At 41.9% G+C, this 4,339-nt stretch overlaps 1 pseudogene across 1 annotated transcript; it reads left to right on the top strand.

Annotated features, from left to right (window-relative positions):
* Nucleotides 1-1,513: 1,513 nt before the first annotated feature.
* Nucleotides 1,514-3,386, top strand: LOC309977921 (nuclear receptor coactivator 4-like; annotated as a pseudogene). The gene has a single exon. The product of its transcript is annotated as a nuclear receptor coactivator 4-like (transcript).
* Nucleotides 3,387-4,339: the final 953 nt, after the last annotated feature.

Here is a 4,339-nt window from a genome sequence, read left to right as displayed (position 1 = left end):
GCTGGGCCCGTGAGCCATGGCCGCTGAGCCTGCGCGTCCGGAGCCTGTGCTCCGCAACGGGAGAGGCCACAACAGTGAGAGGCCCGCGTACAGCAAAAAAAAACAAAAACAAAAACAAGCGACATCTACCATCTTTTTGCCTTGCTCCACTCTCTCAATTATTTTCACTTTTGTTTCCACCATTATCGTTTGGTGCACCTTAGCAGTATCAGCTACATCACTGCTACTTTTACACTTGCTTCCAGACATCCTGGGCTTGAAATAAAGATACTGTACTACTATACTCTATACAGTACTGTACAGTAAAGTACACAAAAGCACAACCACTTGTAGAGAATGCACACATGTGACAGTGTATGCCAGACATGTTAACTAACACGTGATTCGACATGCAAAGGCATGTATGCATCTTTGAAAGTTCACAACTTGAAGGTTCATACATAGGGGACTTACTGTAATAAAAGGATATATTCCATGGAAGTGTAAACAAATGTAGATACTCATATCAAACAAAATGGACTTTAAGCCAAAAATGGTAACAATAGACAAGGTAATTATATAATGATAAAGGGACAATATATCAAGATGACATAACAATCATAAATATACATGCACCCAACATCAGAACACCTAATTATGTTAAACAAACACTAACAGATCTAAAGGGAGAAATAGACAGCAATACAATAATACTAGGGGACTTCATAACCCAGTATCAACAACTGATAGAGTCTCCACTCAGAAAATCTACAAAGAAATGTTGGAATTGAACCATAAATTTAGACAAAATGGACTTAGACCTATGTAGACTATTCCATAAAACAGCATCAAAATACGCACTCTTCTCAAGTGCACATGGAACACTTTCTAGGATAGGTCATGTGATAGGACACAAAACAAGTCTTAGGAAATTTAAGAAGAAGGAACTCATACCAACAATCCTTTCTGACCACAATGATATAAAACTAGAAATCAACAGGAGGAAATGTGGAAAATCTACACATATGTGAAAACAAAATGACACTTCTGTAGAACCAATGGGTCAGAAAAGAAATCAAAAGGGAAATATAAAAGTATCCTAATTCTGCCCATGGGCCACTGCCAGGTGCATGGGAGGGGCAGGGCACAGCCTGCAGGCTCAGGGACCTTCCTTACCCCTGTCCTGGATAAAGCAACCTCCTGCTTGCCAGGAAGCTGGCATGGCAGGGACCTGGCCTGTGAGTTACCTCTGGCAGCTCAGCACCACAGCAGGAGTCCAAGGGGTGGGCTTGCCTTGCTGGGCCAAGAATGGGTCCTGCAGCCAGGGCTGTGTGCATGTGTACTGAGTGGTGCCCTTGCCTGCTCTGAAGTGGAGAGTGAATGGTAGGCTGTGGCTTCTAGGGAGGATGGGACCCAGGTTTCTTAGGGTGACTGTGCTTCTAGGAAGTGTTGGGAAACCTGGAAAGTTGCATGAGTCACTGTTGCTTTTGAACTAGAAATGCCTTACTTGGCGTTAGATGGAACAGGGAGAAGAATGAGTACCTCACAGGACCAGAGAGGCTGCTCCAGTAATAGAGAACCCCTTTTGAGGTGTTGTGATGTACAGAGGGGCTTGGAGCTTGCTATTGGTGGAGTTCTCTGGGCTGAACAGCAAATTAAAGATAACTTGTGAGAGGTCAAAGCCCAGATTCACAGTTGCATAAGTCATCACCTGGAATGCCTTCAAAGCTGTGAGGTGTGGGTGTATGAAAAGATAGATCTCATCTATCAGCTTAAAGAGAAGGCACTTCAGCAGCAGGCCCAGCAGCTCAACTGGTTACTGGGCCAGTTCAGTTGTCTTATTCATCAACTGGATTGCACCCAAAACAAAGATCTAGCCAATCAAGTCTCCGTGTGCCTGGACAGACTGGGAAGTTTGACCCTCAAACCTAAAGATTCCACTGTCCTACTCTTTGAAGCCAACATAACTGCCCTGCACCAGGCTATCACCATATTTGGGTCTCTCAAGACCATTGAAATTCCTGAGCACTTTATGGCTCATGCTAGTTCATCAAATATTGGGTCTTTCCTGGAGAAAAGAGCCTATATACCATTGTCAGAGCAGAACTCAGCATCCAGCACCACAGCTGTCATTATCAGCGAATGGCTCCTTGGTAGCAAACCTGCCAATTGTCACCAGGCTTCTTACATACCCAGCACCAATCTCCAGGACTGGATCACCCAAAAAGCAGACCTTAGAGAATAGTCAGACTTCTGCCAGAGCCTGCAATTTCTTCAATAATGTCTGGGACAACCTAAAGGCCTTGGAAAACTGTCTCCACAAGAGTCAGCAATAAGAAGTTTCTGAAAAACCAAGTTACCAAAAGTGTAACAGCTATTCTACTACCAGTTCTTACTCCATTGAAATTGAAAAGGTTGGAGATCTAGGGCTTCTTGATCAAGATGAGATGGACCTTTCTGATTGGCTGGTGACTCCCCAGGAATCCCATAAGCTTGAGAAGTCTGGCAATGGCAGATGTGAAACCAGTGAGAAGTTTAAGCTCTTGTTCCGGGTGTTACCAGGAGTCCTATAGTGTGTATGATTGGCTTGTCAAGCCTGATTCCTGTATCAATTGCCCAAAGGTGTGGAGACTGAAAATCTGGTCAGTCTGAAGTGCCTGAATAACCACTTGAAGTCCAATAAACTCATGTCTGCTCCCAGTGTGATTACTGAGGATTGGCTTGTTCAGAACCATCAAGACCCATATAAAGTAGAGGAGGTCTGCAAAGCCAATGAGCCCTGTATAAGCTTTGCAGAGTGCATGTGTGATGAAACTTGTGAGAAGGAAGCTCTGTGTAAATGGGTTCTGAAGAAAGAAGGAAAGGATAAAAATGGTATGCCTGTGGAACCAAAACCTGAACCTGAGAAACATAAAGATTCCCTGAATATGTGGCCCTGTCCATTCAGAAAAGAGGCAACAGAACAAGCTAAGGCACCAAAGGCAATGGCTTCTTCTAGAATTGCTTATTCCTTCTAAGTCATAAACAACAGTCCCTTGTCAGAGTGGCTCATTACTCCCTCGTGCAAAGAGGGATGTCCCAAGGAAGTGCCTCTTACCAAGGACAGAGCTTGCAAACAAAATCTCACAAGCCTCTCGGCCACTTCCTGGTTTCGCTTTAACACAGCTGACTGGGTCTTGCCAGGGAAGAAGACAGGAAATTTTAGCCAGTTATCCTCAGGAGAAAACAAGTGGCTACTTCAAAAGAAGGCCAAGGAAGTGTTACTTAATTGGTCCCTACAGGAGGAATACAACTTTCCCCCTTCCCTTTACAGCGCCCCCCCCCCAGTAGTTCGTGATCTCTTTGCCTGTTTGCAGTTTAAAGTTGATTTTAAAAAAAGATTGTATCGAACTCCTTTACAGATGTGAAAAAATGGAGTACTAGAGTCAAGCAAATTTTCTGCAGATTATCACAAATCCATGAGCTGATTGACTGTGGCTTGCCAAATCATTGTGTTTCTGGGTCTGATGTAGTTCCTTTCCTGCCTAATTTTGAACTAATGAAGAGAAATAATGTCATCAAATTATGAGTTACTGTGTAAAAGAAAAAGGCTGTTTGTTGATGCTGATGTGATTCAGTTTCTTCTTATAGCAGCATTAATTCACCCCTACACTAGAAACACAGCATCTTCGTGGCTAGGTCTTCTTCATAAGCCTCCATGGCTCCTTAGATGAGGTTGTTATTAGAAGTACATTAAAAAACTGAAGTTTTAAAAATGAAATAGTTCTATAATTAAGATGTGTTTTGTATTATAAAGCTAGTAAACTTACCTAACTTTTTGATTGCCCTTCTTTGGATGCTTCCCTTGCTGTGGGTTTTCTTCCATTACTGGTGAATTCTTCTGTTTCATTAATATACAATATATTGCACACAAATAATTAACCTTGCCAATATAGTGTTTTTTTCTTACCAAAATATGTATTAACAATCCTGGCAAATTTTGACATTAATTACAAAACATTTTAGCTTACATGCCAGGTTCAACGTTATTTTTCTTCTTTTGAAAGAAACTCAGTTACTGCAAGTTTTGTCTTTATTCCCTTCTCTAAACATTATTATTAAAGTATCTAGACAGCTCTTTCAGAAGGGCTCAATATTACTTGAAGTCTATATTCAGGGTAGTCCTAGTCTCTTTCAAAATATTCTGAAAAACTACAGGCAGAAGAGTCCCAGTGCTGAGTAATCAAAAAGCAAAAGGCAAGACATGTTGGAAATGTAGTACGTGAACTATTCACTATCCTAAGTGTTATTGGTGCATCCTGTGTAAATGAAAGATGAATTTGACACCTAAGCATAAATTAAATGTCCTCTCACTGCAAGC

This window comes from Leucopleurus acutus (assembly GCF_964270905.1).
Source record: "Leucopleurus acutus genome assembly, chromosome: X".
Taxonomy (NCBI): Eukaryota; Metazoa; Chordata; class Mammalia; order Artiodactyla; family Delphinidae; genus Leucopleurus; species Leucopleurus acutus.
Note: the sequence above shows the minus strand (reverse complement) of the source record. Positions and strands in the feature narration are given on the sequence as shown.